The 18,401-nt window shown below is 42.4% G+C and overlaps 1 long non-coding RNA gene across 1 annotated transcript; it reads left to right on the top strand.

Moving 5' to 3' along the window:
* The first annotated feature begins 2,637 nt into the window (after window positions 1–2,637).
* Window positions 2,638–18,362, top strand: LOC108446421. The gene is made up of 3 exons (XR_001861587.1): window positions 2,638–4,113; window positions 10,670–10,746; window positions 16,629–18,362. It is a non-coding gene; the product is annotated as an uncharacterized LOC108446421 (long non-coding RNA).
* Window positions 18,363–18,401: the final 39 nt, after the last annotated feature.

The following is an 18,401-nucleotide window of genomic DNA, read 5'->3' as shown; positions in this document are numbered from 1 at the left end:
CATGTCGTGCTCAACCAAATGTTGAAACAGAAGAAAATAATTCTCTGAACTCAAGGCCAGAAGTAGAAAGTAAGTACTGCATTACCCTGATGCCTCTCTGGCATAATTAAAGTCTTGGGTGTTTCCCTGGATATATGACTTTCCAGTTTCATTAATAAAATATTATGTTGCTCTTCTGAGCAGCACATAGCTACATTCCTTACATACTCCCAATCCCCCTGACTCAGGACGCTGTAACACCTCACTTTCTGCATCCTCAACCATTCCAGGCTTTTCTCCCACAGCTGCTGTTGTTTATGAAGGGGATTATCCAACATGGTGCCTGTGATAGCAGGAGACAAGGCTGGGCAAGCCAGGAGGCCTCTCTCAGCCCATTTTTCCACAAGGACTGGTGCACCAGATGCCACGGCTGCATGACTCAGACCTCATTCAGCTTGCCTGTCTGCTGGTGCAGCCACTTGCCAGCTAACGAAGGCAGTGTTTGACTCAGACAAGGCAGATGCAACCCCAGTGACACCCCAGGGATGGCTGCAGATCTGGGCTAGTGGCCATGTCATGCAGGACTCATGGAACCAAAGGGACGGCTCTGTGCTCCAAGGCAATGAAACAAAGTCTTCACTCCCATTTGTAGAGCTCACTGACAAACTGCAGGTACAGCAACTTTTTATTGTTTCTCTCTTGTCACTTCAGGATCAGAAACTGTTGTATTTCTTGCTGTTATTTCTTTTAAACCATGCCAACACACACCCTCCACAGCACCCTGCCTTATAAACCTCTGGCTGCACTCTTCTGAATCACACTGATTTTTTAATTAACTCTTATAAGATCAATTACTCAGCTGCCCTTGGTTGCTCTGGCCTCCTATTGCTTCCAACCATGTAACCCATTCTCTCTCCCTGGTTTGTGGTCTTGTTGCCAAGGAGCCTTGTTGGCTGAACACCTCCATGTGTTTGTCTCCCACCCAAGACTTTGGGCCAAGGACATCACCAGGAGGTTTGCCACAATCAAGACATCATGACTTTGCAGGCAAGCTGTATTTATCTTGAACTTACTTTGTTGTTAGACTCTGCTTTCACTTTTGCAGAAGTAGGTCAGAAACGCAGTCTGGATGAATGTTGCCTGCAGAGGTGACGAGCAGCTTCTGCTCAGCTCACAGAGGCTCCACAGAAAGCACCACTGCCTGTTCCAACAGGCTTTAAACACTGCCCTTCTAGCCTGCAGTGTCCTCAGTCTGCTCTGGAACCTGCAGTGCCTTTGGTTGCTGCCAGTGCAGTCACTTCAGTGCACCTGGGAGCATTGCAGGCTGGATTTCAGTGCACGTTTGCTTGGAGGTAATGGGCCTGCTGGGATGGCCACAAGCTGCACTAAATAAGCCATAGAGAGACACAGGCTGGAAGTCCTGCACTAGGGAAGGAAGGTTCTTAGGCTCTCCTGTGCTCTGGACATCTGTTATTTTTTGTCAGTAGGAAATACAAATCCCTGATTTTCCTTCTGCCAAAGTTTGAATGTTCTAGCAGGTGATCAGTGGATGGTGCTGAGGGTTCAGTGTGGTCTAAAAATGAATAAGTGTTTGCAAAAACCTATGTACTTTTTTGCAATTGCACCCCACTCAGGTGGTGGCATTTCAGGGCATAGACCAAGCAAATTTTCTCTTTTTTCTAGACTTTGTCATCCTTACCCACACATTTGCCTTCGTGTCATAATTTGAAGGAACTATTTTTAATAGCAATTCACAAAACCTTCATGTCACTGCTGGTTTTGCCATGACAGAAGTGGGTTTTATCTATCTCTCACTTTGTTCATCAATGACCATTTTACAAGCCCTGTTTTGTATCAGGTGTGATTTTTACCTCAGGACTGTGCATCTTTTGCAATACAAGCCTTGCCTGCTGCCCCTTGGATTTGAAAGTGAGGATCTGGTTCCCAAAGCTGGGGTTTCACAGCTGTGGTCTGACTGGTTTCCTATCAGCACATACAAGAGGAGTGAGCACACAGCAACAGCTCAATACCCACTTCAAACCTCAGCCTTCTCAGCTGGAACAACTGTTGCGGTTTGAAGTTTTGTTAACTTTTTTGGCTAATTGATAACATCTGCACCTCACCGCCCTTCCTCACTTCTCAAGCTGCTTTCAAATAGATGGACAGATAATGCTGTGGCAGATCTCAGTTTCTGTATTAGCGATCTATTGTCACACTTTTGGAAAATTGTGTGAGAACTGGGGGGTGTCTTCGAATAAAACCTCCTTTATAAAGGCTCCTTTCACACAGTCTCAGAAACAAGCCCAGAGACACTAATAAACCCTCATGCTAATAATTTGGCATTTCTCTTGTGATCAGATAAAAGAACTTATGATTTCACACTTTTCCCACCTCTATTTTCCCTACCATGTTTTCTAAAGTTGGAAAATTACACTTGGGCTTTAAATATTAGAATTAGTATTTATTTCTCATTAGTTTTCATTTTCTTTGTATTACAGAGAAAATCAGGATCAGGAACTGGTATATGTGATATTTTAGTAAATAAAATCCTTGTATTCAGGATCACTCTTGAAGTCTGGTAATACACACTGACACCATATAGGTCCCAAGGAGACATTATGGTTGTAATGGAAATATCATATATATCTCATATCCCAGGTCTGATATATCAACTCAGCAATAAAAAGAAACAGGATATTTGCAACTATATTTTAAACAGGTATTTTGCTGTTACTATGAGAACATGGATTACTTAGAAATTTTGGTGAGAAAATTCCTTAATGGTTTCATCAATGTCGAACCCCATGAGATCTCAGTTCTCTCACTGCTATCGAAATAGCTATTAATGCAGTGAAAATCAGAAATAAATGAGCGTGGTGCATTGGTGTCTGCCTGTACACCTCAGAGTTAGGTCTCAGTGCAGGTCAGATGGTCCCTTCTCTCATATTGCAGGATTCCCAGGATCAGATTTGGGTACGTCAGTAGAGATGTGTGCACTGTGAACTCTCCCCACCTCGACACCTTTCTGTTTTGGCTGGGGAGAGGTTCCCTCCTCCATCTCCCTCCTGGTGTTGGGGTGGTTGGCAGTGTTGCTAAGCCAGGTCTGGAGATGTCTGTGATGTGCAGGGAGCTGATGTAAGCTGAGACTTGAAGGGTTGATGTTGCTCAGCCAGCCAGGAGAGCCTGGTGAGTTTCCTTGTAAAAGGAATTTCTTACTATTCAGGGAGACTTGTGTTACACAAGGCTTTGAAAACAACATTTGACACAGGGTAGGGCTATCCCCTTTATGAAGTCCCCAACAGAACCCACCCACTGCCATGAGCACTGTTATTATTGCCGTTGCTTTATTTTGTGCCCTTTCAGCATCACCAGCATCTATAGAAAAGATAAAATCCCAAATACACATCTCATAACTTCACCTAATGCAAGCTCAACACATTTGGTCTTAATCTGAGTGCTTGGACTGGGATGAGTTCTGCAGGGCTGTAATAAAATAAATATTTTCCTGCACTGAGAAGGCTCAGGGAAAGGTTCCATGTCAGGTCAGCAAAGGGAGCTCTTTAACCATGTTTTGCTAGACATGGACCATATCCTCCTTTAAGAAACTGTCAGAGCTCCATAGTGGCTGGTGGATGGAATTGATTAAAGTATTCACCTCTTGCTCATTTTAAATGTTGGATTTGGTTGGTATTTGAGGAAAGTTGGGCAGTGGGTACAGCCCCAGCTTGTAGCAACAAGAATGTTTCCACCAGAAAAACAAAAATTAATAGTGAATGAGCAACTCTTGGTTGGAATTCCCTTTTCTTCCCTGCCCAAATTGGATTACTTTCAGGAACAAAGGGAACAAGCAGCCCTATTGCAGCAGACCAGGTGAGCAAGGCTGAGCTGCTTAACAAGTGGCAGTATAGGGAGAGCTCCTTCAATTGTTTTTTCAAGCAAACCTGACCCACCTGCTCTGCCATTTTAATTCAGGAACCAACGGAAATGTGATCCACAGGTGCATTATAAAAGGGAAGGCAGAGGTACTGGGAGGGAGGTTTGCCTTTTTGCTGCAGTGTGAGACAGTGCCTGAATGTTTTGTGTCATTACACAGCTGGTGCAGAAATAGCCTGAACATCAGGAGAATTTGTTAAGGTTAGTAGTTTTCTATTCCTTTGCAGATGTGTTGTTTTTTGGTATACCACAGATGAGCAAAAAGCCCCATCTTGCTACCAAGTCATTCAAAACCTGTTCCTAAGAGATTGTGCCTCTACTAAACCTCTTGGTATCCACACTGTTGCCTTTCTACAGCTGGGTACTGCTGCAAACTCAAGATAGTTCCCTTTCAGTTTCCTGGGAACTGATTATGAGCTCTGGAAATAAAATGTGTTTCTTTAGATGGATCTTTCTTAATCTAATTCCTTAGATTAAACTGATTTATTGAGTAACTTTCCTAAAGGTTGATACTTTTCTAGTTTGAGAAGTAATTCATCTTCAATTTACGCATGCATTTAGTTATTGAATGTTCTCTCTTTTGTACTAGACAGGAGCGTTTTTTCTCATTTCTAGACTCATACCAGCCCATGCAAAGAACTCAAAGTTTTGAACAACTTCAGAAAGAGGACTATGAGCAGAGCTGGAAATGAGTGCAGGGGTTTTGGTTCCAGGTACCTCTGACTTATTAATTATCCACTGATGTGATTCAGTCTTCAGAAAGATCAGACATACCCACCATGAGCCAACTAAGCTCAAAGCAAAGGTATTGGATGGATACCCATTTGCAGACCTAGGTCAGCAAGAAAGCCATTGTGGGGTCATAATAGAAGTGGATGGTGCTCTACACCTGGGCCTAGACGTTTTGCTACTTATTTAAATTCAGTAACTGCATTCCATGTGATCTCATACCTCTTGGAAAAACCTAATTCTCCTTGTTTAATAAAATACACACTTCAGAGACCACTTTAGGAAAAGCAAGTGGCTCTCATGGTTGGACTTAAATCACAAATGAAGACTTTTGCAGTATTTTCAGCAGAGGACGTTAAAGCAAAGATTGAATTGAATATTTATGTTTTTGTTTGCTGGCTGTCAGTGGGAGGGTGATGTATCCTATCCTTGCAGAAGTTGGTTAAGTGAAAGTATTTCTTTGTGATCATTGCCATTTATCCTTTAATTTTGGAGCAGCACTAATCCCTCTCCTTTCAGGGTGTGTCAGTACACTTACAGACTATGATAAGTTGCCCAGCATTGAAGGTTTTACAACCTTATGTGTATTTTTGAATTTTTTTTGGGACACATATAGATCATGTTAAAAACCAGAAGTCCATTGTTCAATCAATCAAGTTAATCCTGGTGCTCCTTGATAACTATAGCTATCACATTTCAGAGTGATTTTATTGGATATTACTGGGATTACTTGTAGTAGCCACTCAGTCTAGACAGGGGTTTCTATTACAGTGAACACAGACAAAAGGGTAAGAAATATTAATGCCCAACATCCATTAACCATGCAAAAACTGCATATCAGAGAGTGGATCCTGTTCACTTGGCTGGGGATCTCCTTCCCTTTTGTTTATCTCTCAGAGGGGCACTGGGTTCTTAATTAAAAGGAAATGGGTTGTCTTAATAAAGGAGTAAAAAAATAAGGAGCTGCTTGAAAAATTTACCTCTTAGAGCTAATGGAAATTAGAGATATTTTGATCAACTGTCCTAATACTGAAAGCCCTGAGTATTTTGCCCCAAAATCTGTCTTTGGGATGGCTTTCTCTTCCCACCTTTTTGTGAGATGGAAGTAGTCACAGTCATCTTGCTTAGAAACTTGGATCTCCAACAGTCCTGTGGTGAGAAGTATGATGAAATGGACCTCCATACTTCGCCAGGACTGGATAAAATTATACTGCCCGTGGTTTCTGAAACAAAGCCTTTAGAATGACAAGCACTCCAAGAATGCTGTGCCTTGAATGAATGTGATGGGGCAGTGATGTCGTTCCCACCATCTCTTGGAAGACAACTCTGCTCAATTAGGATTATTGGCTGATTAAAATTAGACCTAGTTAACGAGGCACTGAGTGAGGTAATGAAGTTTAACTCAAAAGCATTTAAAGATCTTATTTTATGCTACTCCGCATGTTCATAGAATCATAACATGTGGGCAAACATTGTATTTGCTGCCTAGACCACTTGTGTCACTGACTGTATTTTGGATAGGACATATTTCAGATTGTTGTCAAATTGCCCATCATAACATGAGCTCTACCAGGTCTTTCAGAGAATTTTGGGAGTCAGGGGAACAGTAGAAACACTCAAACACTGCTTGCATATGGCTTGCTGTCCTGCATTCATGCACCCAAAGACCATGATGTCCTTTTGTTCTTCATATCCTTTTGGGATCAAAAGTTAATTAGCCCGTTGTTGGGAAGGGTGTGGGATCATGTAGAAGCAGAAGAGTCAAAACCTTCTTTTGTTGGAGGGAGAAATGAAAAACAAATTCCCTAGTTATGTAAGAAGTTCGCAATTATTTCAAGACTCCCTTAATTCCTGGATCATGAGGTTGATTATGGACTATATAGAGACATAAATCAAGATTTCCCTGCAAGACTTTAGCTTGGTGTAGATTTGGAGAAAATGCTCTGCATGCCAGTGGCCTCAACCCCTTTTTATATCTGACAGCTGATATTGGTGTGTTTGAACACGCTCTGGGGGCACTGGGGCTGTGTTAGGGTTGCTCTCACTATGTCTGTCATCCAGCTCCTGGGAGCCAGCCCTGCTCGTCCCTAATCCTCCACAGCAAATTGACCTGGGACCGGAAATCTTGTCTGTTGTTGGCAGAGCACTGCAGTGGGTTTGGTGGGTCCCAGCTGGTTTACATCCCTATTTTATAAATGGAAATGCTGCCATCATGAAGCTCCAGATATATCCAAGTAGGAATGCCTAGTTCTCTGGGTTATTTTAAGCAGCAGTTATGCTCTTGATAGAGTTATGGCTGTTACAATAGGTTACTTGCATTAAACCTGTGGAGCAGGGCAAAGCAGGTGGGTTCCCTAAGGTTTTAGACTTAGCAGTGAAAAGTTTTTCTCTGTGTATGTATTTATCTTGATCCAACAGCTACGGGTCTGCTTGCCCTGACAGATCTCCTCCCTTAAACTTTCATTTCATGGTAATAAACCATGAATTTCCAGGGTATTTCTCAATGTAATGTCAGAAAGGAGAGGGCAGCATAAATTTCTGCCCTCATTTCCAGGGAGATTATCTTCCAAGAAGAATTATTGTTATATATCTTTAAGATCACAGTATCCAACTATACATATCATTTGAGGCTGTTTCTAATAAGCATTGTCTCTAGCCTGTGGTTCGCTCTGGTTTAAATGTTCTCAACTTTTAGGTCAAATAACAGCCTAGAACAGTATTTTTAGGAAAAGATGATGCTTGGCAATGGCTGGGAATTCTGTAGCTTTCCCCACCCTTCAGAGGGTTTGGGTTAATGTGTGTACTTTTCAAGAAAACAAAAAGAATACCCCCAGCCTGGGAAGGCTTTAACTGAAACACCATCCAAGCCAGCTTGCAACTTTTCCTTTGATTGTGTTCCTGATGTGAGGGTTCTTCTTTTCTGAATATAACTGGACTTTCTGAATTTCTGATTGCTTATTTTCTTTTCTTCTTTTTTCCTACTTTTCTCTGGTGCTTTCCCAAGTACCACTCAGGTTCTTGCAAGCTGAGCAATCAATGGTACTGCACCAATGTCATTAATTTTGGATCAAACATTTTTCTTTAAAGTTTGTCAGGGATGTGAACATTTTGGAAGTTAGACTATGAAGGAGGGAGTTGTCCATGGCAAAGGCTGGTTGGTGCTGTTTCATCCGCCGTCTGGCTGGGAGATCCTGATTGTCCTCCTCGTGACAGGTTTTGGATGACTATTGAAAATGTAGATGTTTAAATGATAATTGATAACATTACTCATCTCAGTGATTTTCTTGGCAATGCTCTTGCTTTAACATTAATTTTTAATAAAACCTGCCACTTTAAATTTCATTTTAAGCAGAAAAAAATATTTTTAAAGTTTCAGATTTGGAAGCTTTTACAGAGCCTAATAAAAATTCACTTGGGCAAAGCGCAGTAGACTATTGGTGCTGATGGTTTCTATTTAAAAAACATGTTTCTTTTGTTTGCTGCATCTTGCAGCTGCTGAGATTCTTTGTCTTGCTTCCTCTAAGTCATTCTCCTGCCATCTCCCAACCATCAGAGAGGGGGGCAAGTGCCTCCAACACTACCATTGCAGGGAACTTGATTTTCTTCTCTCTCATATGACTCGGATCTTTGTATTGGTGTGGGAATAATCTGGGCAACAACCAGGGATGCTGGGGAGAAGGAGATGCTCTCAGTAAATTGGGAGGGTCAAACACCCCACCATGCTTTATGAACTATTGTTAGGCAGCAGGATGGACAAGTGCACCAGACTTTCGTGTAGGAGAAATAGATGCCTAATCCTCACCACTGCTCTGGGACCCTCCTATCAGATAACTGAGCAAAGTACTCCCTGAAAAACTTGTTAGGACAGAGATACATGTGTTAAGCTGCATGTACATTTCTATAGAGACAGGAGTGACAGTTCTCTGGGAATCCTGCTCTGCTTTTGGATTTGGCATTCAAAGAAAAGCAACAGCAAAACCACTCATGGAGTAACACAGACTATTCCAAGAAAATAATTTAGGGGGAAAAAGATTTGCATATGAATGTACTGGGTAAAACATCTGTCTGGGGAGTCTGGGATCTGACTCATCCTACTGCCACATTCCTGGATGTCTGTTGTATCTCTAGGAAGAAGCTAGCAAATTGAAGAAAAGGAAATAAATAAAGTTAATCTCTTGCCTACCTAGTAGCTGTATCTCTTTACCAGCTTAGCACTTCTGGGCTGTGTATTCATGTAGGAACCCCAGTTGTACTTCTTTTTATGTGTATTGACTTAGTGAAGTGCAAACATGTTAAAAAGTTCACTTTCTCCTTTATACGAGTCTATAAAAAAGCTCTTAAAATGGAGTCATAGTGTTTCAATGAGACAAATGAATGATCAGCTGAGACCCAACAGTCCTTTCCGATGGATTAGGTGCTTGTGTGAGAAATTCTACGATGCTAATCAGCCTGGAGAATTTTCATGCCTCCAGCACTATGTAATGACACAAAATATTGCGATGCCTCTAAGCCAAGCTATAATGGGATAGGCAAGATGCAGTAATAGGTATCACTACTGATATTTGATTCCAGCTAGAACAAGACTTTCAGAAGTCTCTAGGCAGCACAGATTTCTTGTGCATTTATGGACATTGGGGTAAAACTAAACATATCCACACTAGCCTGGAATTTTTTCTAACAGCTATTTGGATACAGTAATGTACAGAAATAATTATAAACACATGTACAAGTAGATCAGTGTGATTTCAGTGCCTGCTTTTAGGAGGAATCACATATTAACATATTTTCTGAATTTTGCAAGTGCACTGCAAAATTGCAGCTCAATAAAGGGAAATTTATATGTTCATCTAAACTGATGACACCAGTATAAAATAAAGATATTTTCCAGTTGGGATTAGGAAGCTGTAAGACATGACAGAAGTGTTCATAATTAGACATTTCAGCACAAATTTGAATTCTCATGGAGTTGATCCAAAAACAGTTCTCCAGCAAAGCATGCATCTGTTTAAACACTTACTGTGGAAGGGATCGATCCCACTGCCAGAGCAGTAAAACACATATTTGCTGTGATAGCGTAGAAATGGGTCACAGTTTACCAGAAGGAATCACTTACTGTACAGAGCTGTTAGACTTTATTTCTGTACATTTGGAATTTTTGAGTTATGTCCTGTCATAGCTGCAGGCGTGCAAGTGCTGTGTTTGTAATCTATGTTCGTCACTGAGAAAATAAGAAAAAAAGAGGGTATTTCCTCAGCATGAGGATGGGGAGTCCCTGGCACAGGTTGCCCAAAGAAGCTGTGGCTGCCCCATCCCTGGAAGTGTTCAAGGCCAGGCTGAACGGCTCTTGGAGGAACCTGGGATAGTGGAAGGTGTCCCTGCCCTTGGCAGGGTGTAGAATGGAATGTCTTTGAGGTTCCCTCCAACCTAAACCATTCTATGATTTTGTCTTTCTAGGCATGGTATTGTTGTTTTGAGAGATAAAGAGTAAAACTGAGGCATTTTAAAACAGCCCTCAGGATGGTTTGCTCTCTACAGGTTTCACTGAGCATCAAAGGATGCACCTGAGTTGGTGCTGAAATGGTTAATTAATAACATAGGGCTGCGAAATCAGCTTTCTGCCTGGCACAAGTGCTTCAGGAATCCTGCCAGGAGCCAGTAGCTGAAAGCCTGACTAAAACCACTATTAAATGCCTGGAGTCTTAAATGATTTGTGGTTTGTCAAGGTGACACTTGTGGTGTTCAAGGAAATGCAACCTGAGAGATATCTCTGCTATTTACAGAAATGTGTAAGCAATGCAGCTTGTGAGTGTTTGTTGTCATTACAAGAACAAAATGTTATCTGCATAATTACAAAGTTATATTCTGATAGGGATTCTTATTTAAGCCTGTTACGTGCTCCAGCAAAGCAGAAAATCCCTTCCTGAGCACCGTTAATAATGGAGCATTAAGAATACACTTACATGTTTTCTTTTCTTGCTTTATATACATCTATTTATTTTTTAAACAACTGTTTTCTGGTGCTTTCTAGGATTTCTTTCCCAGGTGCTGGAGAGAGCATTTTCCTGGAGCTGGCTACAAGAAAGAATGTCTGTACAGCCATATCTGGTAATATTCCCTGTGCCTTACTGCGACTAGCCCTTTCCCTCCACAGTCTGCAGCAGGGCCTGGGACAGGGAAGTTAGGTGGGCAATGGAGTGGGCAAGGTTTGTCAACTCTGAGGAAAGTGCACGGCCTAGGAGGGACTGATAATGTTCATGGATTTCCTTCTGTAAAGATTAAACTGAACTTCATATGCAAAAAGTCATAATATTTAGTGGTGGGCTTGGCAGTGTTAGGTTAATGGTTGGACTTGACCATCTTGCATTTTTTTTTTTTAAACCTAAAAGATTCTGTGGTTCTATATGATGCCAGAGGACTAAAATATCTCTTATTCTCCCCCTGCCAATCTTATTAGCAGAATTCAGTGAAGTGAATGTGCTCTCTGGGATGCCCCAAGCATGAACTCACATTTGGGCAGTACCTCCAGGATGGAGGGCACTGGGAATCCTTCTTGGGGGCTGTGGGGGCTTTTCAGGATGTGCTGTTATGCAGGGTCATTGTAGCTGTTGGGGAGTGGTTTCTCAGGAGGCTCCACCAGCCATTTCTGATGGGCCAGCCACCTGAGCTTGCTGAGCCAGCCCTGGCCTCTCAAGACCTGGGGAATAAAGGTGCTTCATCATCCTGTACAGTCCTGTGATGAGTTTGGGAAATTTTAGATAGTGTTCTTTGAAAGCAAAAGGGAAAGAAAGGAGGGGGAACCCCACAAAGGGAAGCAGGTGAGAAGGAAGGCAGGAGGAAGGGCAGATAAGGTAACTCCTGGCAGTTAAGCCTTCCTGGGCACAGCCCTGCTCCCTGGGCAGAACCTGCCTGGCTGCTCCTTCCACTGGTCTTGCTTGTGCACAACAGGACAAACAGCCAATGATAATAAAAAAAGGCCACTATCAATCAGGCTTTGCTTGTTGAGTCACTGGGAATTTGCATCTGGAAAGGCTGAGGAACCTCCTCCATTTAGTGCTGTCTCCAGCTGAGAGATGATGGTTGGACAGTGAACAGGGCAGCCCTCGCTGGCTTCCTACAGGGATTCCCACACTGCAGCGTCCTGTAGTGGGAGGATGGCTCAGCAGGATAACCCAGACCTACTTACTCCATGCAGTTTCCTGCAGTGCTCTGTGGATGTATCTCCCAGTGACGTGGGAAATGAGCTGGTCTTGCCAGTTCTGTTAAGGCACAGCAGTAAATTAAGCAGTGGTAAAAGAATGCAGGACCCCTTTCCTGGGTACTTGCAGGACTGGAAGTGTAACACCAGTGTTAGTGGCTTTATCATGGACACGTGCACACTTGGATTCCAGGCCAGGGGCTACACTGAGCAAACATTTAGTGTGATGGGAGGAGGGAAAACATCTATTTTCTTGTGCCAGTACAAAGGATGACTAATTACACCAGGAACAGCTGCAGTGCACTTGAAACTATAGAAGACCAGCTGATCCCTACCATGCTTGCCCAGCCAACTGGCAGCACCTGAGCCCTGCCAGGTAAAAACCAGGCTCTGTGCTTTGTCCAAGTCATTAGAGCTCCACTTGGAGAGAAGTGAGCAAGGAACAAGCTTTGCTTCACTGCTTAATGTTGCTCAAAGGGGAAAAAAAATTACCTGGAATAAATATTTCAGTCCGAAGTAATATTTACTTGGGTGCTTAAACTTTGTAAAATGCCCTGAAGGTCACAAGATATTTATTCTGATGTGTATTTCTCTTTAAGAAGGTGCTTGTAAGTACTACTGCAACATATGTGTGATGAGGGGTTGCCATGGCAAACAGGTTTTGGCACTATTTAAGAGAGCGTTTTATTGCACAGCAGAATAAATAAGCATGTTAAAGCCACATACAGTAACTTGTTGGCACATACATTAATGCTCCCAAGGGCTGCAATAACTTAAGCACCCTCCCTTTAAACATTTTTCAGTGTTTTTCCTTTCTTATTGACTACATGCATTTAGTATTAGGGCTAGGAATGTCCCATTTCCATCCTCTTTTGAAGTGAGTAATTGAGGCAAAAAAAGAGGACTGTCTAGTAAATCATAAAGGGGCATTGTGCACAGACAAGAGGGGCAATTTTCCCATTCCTAACATACATGAGGATAAGCCAGCGTGAGACCTGTCTGTGTGCTAAATCCTGACTTGCTCCCTCTAGACATAGGAGTAGATTGGCCTATTTATATTTCTGATGGAGCCTGAATAATCAGGAATAGTTTCACACTGTTCTCTGCAGTTTCTGTCTTGCTCTGTTGTGCCAACCCAGTCTTCTCCCACATCACAGCAGCAAACTCATTACTTTGGCTTTACTAATTTTATGAACCACCTGCTCTGTTCCCAGTTTGGCTCCCAGTTCACACCAGTGAGTCCCAGCACTGGAAACACTCCCAGTGTTGAGGAAGTGCTGCAGGGAGGCAAGAGGCAAATCTGTGCCTGTGAGAGGGCTCAGGTTTGTGGAGCTCTTAAAGGTGAGCATAAATTACATTTATAATGAAAGCTCTGGTTTAAGAAGAGTTATTAGTGTATTAGTCCGGGCTTTATTAGCGCGGAGGTTTCAGAGCCATGTGGGAGGTGTGACACTGGCTCCCTCTTCTGTGGGAACCGGTAACTTTTCTGGGTTGGAGAACTTTGAAGCTGCCGAAAGCAGGTGAAGCTCACAAAACCTCCCCCATCCCTCCTGCCTCAGGACATTGGTATAAATCACGTTATTGTAGATGTGCTCAGATAACGCCCAGTTGTGAGGCAGGGGCAAGGCTGCCTCCTCCCCTAGGGAGGGAAGGATGGCCAGGGTATTCAGCTGGAGCTGCTGGTAATTGTGTCTTGTTTAAAACTGAGGGATTGGTGAGTGTGATGGACCCAATTCTCCTTAGTTTATTGGGGAAGAGTGACAGAAATTACATCTCACCCTAAAAGGAGAGTGCAGGCAGTGTTGACTCCCATTATAGTCAGAGGAAAAATCTGGTTTACATATTCCCTATAGTTTTAGGATGAAAGCTGTGACATATTTTACTCTTGGAACCCTTTTTGTCTCCTGCCTCATCACCAGGATTACCTCACACTCTTCAGTAAGGCTTGGACTGATCATCAGAGCTTCTTGTTTCTCAAGACCGGGATGGATGGGGCTCTGAACAACCTGGTTTAGTGGAAGGTGTCCCTGCCCATGCCAGGGGGTTGGAACCAGGGGATCTTTCCGGTTGCTTCCAACCCAAACCATTCTGTGATTCTCTTCTATCATTCTAAACTTCCCTGTACACTCAGCAATCGCTGAAGCGTTCTCAGGCCTCAGGAAACAGGGGAGGGGAAAAAAGAGTTCATTATTTTATGAAAGGTACATGTTTGTAATATCGCATACTGATGGGTTCATTATGAATTACAATTTGCCGAATAGGAGGATTCCTGTGGGAGGGACAGTGCACGGAGAAAAAGGAAAGGCAAAGGGAGGGAGGTAATTTTTATGCCTGTAAAGGTGTCTCTGGGGCATAACCAGAGTGGAAGATGTACCACTTCCTTCCAGCTGTTTGGATTTGTTTGCAATTAAAGCCTAGTGGAGCTGTCAGGGGCTGTTGACAAATATATTATAACCAACTTAGGTTAAGCGAGTTAGTTAAAATTAATCCATCCCTTCACAATACTCCTGTTTCGCTTCAGAAGAATGTGCCAGGAGGAATGAGTTACAATCCTGACCATGTTGGGAGAACCTCCTCAAGGTGGAAATTTGCAAATAGGGCTACTGTAGTATGTAATGAGAAGCTGCAGGGCTTTCAATTATCCCACATAGTCTGTCTCTTTGCAACTTGACTGACAGCTAATTATGCTGGTGCCATTTTTTTGGCAGTGGAATTTAATCTCCCAGATGGAAAGCAAATCAATCTGCCCATTGCTGCAGCTGAGGCATACTTTGGCTCAACTTTAATTTATTCTCCTAAGCCTAAGAAGGTTAGTCATTTCAAGGTACAAAAATATCAAATTTCTTCCGTTAACCAGGCTGGTGAAAAAGTGGGGAAGAGTTGGGATTTTATGGGCTGTGCTGGGAAATGTTGTCGCTCCTTCCTTTCTATTAGTAAACAGCAGTATCATCTCCCCTTGATTCCTGGCCGTGGAATCTAACAAGGAAGAAGCATTTACGAGCAGGTCGCTAGTGATAATGGTTAAACATGAGTTGTGGAGGCATTAAGTGGGATTCTACGGAGGAGTGAACTAAATCTCTGAAGAACTTGACACAAAAAAGAATCGGTGGCAATTTTCAAGCACTTTAGCCAGTGTGCAATAGCCTGGTTCCCTTTGGGTTTTGTGCCAGGGATATAAATACAATCCTCCTACTTACCTGCACTCTTCAGGCCTATCAATTATGTTGCTCCCTCCGAGTTGCTGTTACAACTTTAGGTATTACTATCCGCTGTAAAACCAGCACAGAGCAGAGTATGTGATGGGTTATCACAGCCTACAGACCTCATCTTTGAGTAGCCAGCACCTGCAGCTCCTGTCAATGCTGTTTCTCTGTCCAGAAACCCCAATTTTAGCTGGGATCAAGGGGAAGGGAGCTCACAAAAACTTGGTGCTAATGAATGCTGGAAAATCGGAGCCTTATTTTTCTGTAAACTTTTGTCTCTCTGGTTGTTTCAGCCTGACTATGGTTCTGATGTCTTGTCTGTGTGTTACTATTTTCCCTTTTGGGATGCTTTTTCTGAATTCTCTGGAGGTGTTTAAGGCCAGGTTGGGCTGGGCTCTGAGCAACGGGGTCTAGTGCAAGGTGTCCCTGCCCAGGGCAGGGAGTCGGAAAGAGATGGTCTTTAAGGTCCCTCTGACCCAAACCATTCTAGGACTCTGATTCTACTCTGGTTTTTGGAGAGTTTACACAAATAGGAAGGTTCCAGATTCCCCTTCTTACTGAAAAAAGCATTTCTAAAGGTACTTTGCTCAGACCTAATGACTCCAGTTCCAGTTTTCCTCACATTTTTACAAAACCACAGCCATTTCAGTGACTCTTCCTTAGTACACTTGGTGGCTGAAGGATTACACCATCTCCTATCTAGCTACTTACACGTATCTTTTTGTATTTTCATGTTATCTGTATGATTATGTTGATACTGCTCCCAATGGACCCTTGAATTGCATTCCCCAATGGTGATAAAATCTTGTACATAGAAGCGTTTTTGGTGACAAATCTCTGGAGATGTCCTGATGTCCCACTGGTGCATTTGTTACCCTGCTGCATGCTGTGTTTCTTCAATATTATGGTAAAGAGGGTTTGAGTTATTCATCCAAGATTGTTTAATGAATGATAGATTTTTAAAAAAAATAATTAGAACAATTATTTGTTCTCAACTATGCTCTAAGTTTAAATGCTGATGATAAAATGTAGTGTCAGACCTGTAATCTCTGAGTCAAGCACACTGAAAGCAGTGCAGTCCCACCTGTTTTTTGTGTAGTTGTCTGAAAATAAGGAGCAGTGGGGTCTCCAGGCTGCAACAGGAATCAGGACAGGAAAAGCCTCTGCCATATGTCTGTACCTCCTGTCAGGGTAGTCCTTGCTCAGGCACCTGACTTCTACTGATACAAACTGAAAACGCTATTGGCCACAAAATGCTTTTAAGCTTTGAAAGTATTGAAAAAGTTGGAGAATGTCTATTTTAACTGCTGCGTTCAGGTAAAAGCCAGAATGAACTTACCAATAGAAGCTGTAAAGGTACCTCACTGAGATTTCTGAGATTTTTCCATGTGTGGTCTTCCCAAAGTGTAATTTTCATTTTTTAAAATTTTTTTTTATTTTTTCTTTTGCAAGTGGAGCTTGCACGTTTAACTCCAACAAGCAAAATGCCACAGAGATTCCCAAAGTAATGTCCTGGCCCCAGTGCACGTGTTAGCAGGAGTTTCTTGTTTTCCTTGTTATGAATGTAACCTGATATGTTACTTTTTTAGGTTCTTTAATAGGTGCCATAATCTGCTTGGGCTGCCTGAGGTCAAGCTTGTTCCGGGATCTCTGGCTCTCCTGACAGAGCCTGCTGGATTCTGGGACCTTGGAGCAGCGTTCCTTGGGCTGTGGGCGATGTGGGTGAACACGGACGGCTCTGGGCTGTTGGACGAGGAACACTGCTGTTTGTATGGAAGGAGAATATGGTGATGCCCCACATGAGACCAGCTCCAACACCACAAATGATATTGATTTTGTTTTTCCCTTACAAAAGCACCATAATCCCAGCAAATAAAATGGCACATCACAGGTGATCCCAAAGAAATCAGCCAAGCTATTTCTGGAGCCCACAGCTAAATAAAGAGATGGGATGTGAGGCCAGAAAAAGCAAGTCCATGTGATTTAAATTACAATTCAGTTTGCTTTAGGATTTTCTAGTTGAAAGACAAAAGTTGGCCCTCCCAGTCTGGTGCAGCGTAAGAGAGATCTATTAAATGCCATTGGAGGTTGTACTTTAAACTACCTAGAAAATATCTGGATAAACACTTCTGTTGACATTAAAACTTTGAATTTAAAATAAAGTGCAATTTAATACAGTAAATTCTCCACTGCAAACAGATCACGATTCTGTGATCTGAACACTCAGTGTGATGCACACTCCTGTGTCAAAAATCCCCTCCTGTGCTGGAAAAAATCAAGGCCCATTTCACTCCAAGTTAGCTGCTCATATGAGTTTTTTGATATCTTTCAATTCTTTTAGTGACATCTAGTGAAATTTGGGGAAAGTGCAAGTTCCAACTGCAGTAGCAGATGCTTCACAATTAAATGCCTGAAGTACTGCACCTTATTTCATTTACTGTCCCTTAAGCTGCTGTCTTTAAACAATGCACCAAGTGCATTTTGGCCATTAAAAATTTTAAAGTTTGAGCTGATATTCTGGTAAAACCCTTTAGCATTTGAAGCACAAATAATTTACTCTTTGCTCCTTTTAACTTTGGGTATATATTTAGAATAACCTTTATTTTATGTTTTAAATTTTGCCATCTGTTATTGGTGCTGCTGCTCCTCTACACTTAAAGGCTCCAAGTATTTCAACTTCTACACAAAATACCCCAAACTTCTGCAGGCGTTCAAGCTACACGTTTTCAATATTTGGTATTCCTGAACTTACTGAAAAATCAGATTTGGTCTGCTTGTTGCTCTGGACCAATCCAGAGTGGATATGAAATATCCTTTCATCAGCAAATGAAGTTTTCAACAGAGATGGAAAACGTATGCCTCCTACCTAGACATCAGCTAAAAACTTCAAAGGAAGAGCTGCCTCCCTCAGAGCACCATCCACATGCAACAGCTTTTAAAAGTGTAACTTCTTTTTTTCTCAAAGTAAAAACCCAAGTGGGTTCCATAAAGGTCTATGTTGGTATGGATTTCAGCTGTGCAAAGGGCAGGGTGACCACTACAAACAGGGCTCATAAATATTTGGAAAAAAATACAAAGTAGCTTTAAACAGGCTAATATTAGATGACTGGAAAGAGTTCAAAAAATGCTAGGCCTTGCTTGATCTAAAAGGCTTCAACCTCCCAAACTGAATAGGCAATTAGGGCAGATTCTGAACAGGAGGATCTGAAGCAACAACTGGGAAGTCTGGAAAAATCCCAGCTGTGAGCATCACTGAGCACACTCGCATCCAGCCAGCACGGAAGATGCCCAGCATGTCCAAACAAGCCTTCAGCTCACCAGTTCTGATCTGCTCTCATGCTGCTCAGAGCTAACTTTTCAGA

The sequence above is a fragment of the Corvus brachyrhynchos genome, unplaced genomic scaffold, assembly GCF_000691975.1.
Source record: "Corvus brachyrhynchos isolate BGI_N302 unplaced genomic scaffold, ASM69197v1 scaffold54, whole genome shotgun sequence".
NCBI classification, from domain to species: Eukaryota; Metazoa; Chordata; class Aves; order Passeriformes; family Corvidae; genus Corvus; species Corvus brachyrhynchos.
This window is presented reverse-complemented; position numbering and strand designations above follow the sequence as displayed.